We start from the raw sequence: 325 nt of genomic DNA on the forward strand, positions 1-325 counted from the left end.
CTAAAGTCATGGATACAAAGAAAAAACAGGTAGTTGCCAGAGGGGAGTGGGGCAAGAGAAAGAGAAATCTGGTGAAGGAAATTAAGAAGCACAAATCTTCAGTTGCAAAATAAATGACAGGGGTATGAAGCAGTGTGGGAAATATAGTCAGTTATGTAATACCGTTCTATGGTGACATATCATAACTAGGCTTATCCTGATGATCATTTTGAAAAGAATAGAAATATTGAATCACTACCCTTATGGCAGAAAGTGAAGAGGAACTAAAAAGCCTCTTGATGAAAGTGAAAGAGGAGAGTGAAAAAGTTGGCTTACTTGTTTTGTG

Source organism: Bison bison, unplaced genomic scaffold (assembly GCF_000754665.1).
Source record: "Bison bison bison isolate TAMUID 2011002044 unplaced genomic scaffold, Bison_UMD1.0 scf7180017864286, whole genome shotgun sequence".
NCBI lineage: Eukaryota > Metazoa > Chordata > Mammalia > Artiodactyla > Bovidae > Bison > Bison bison.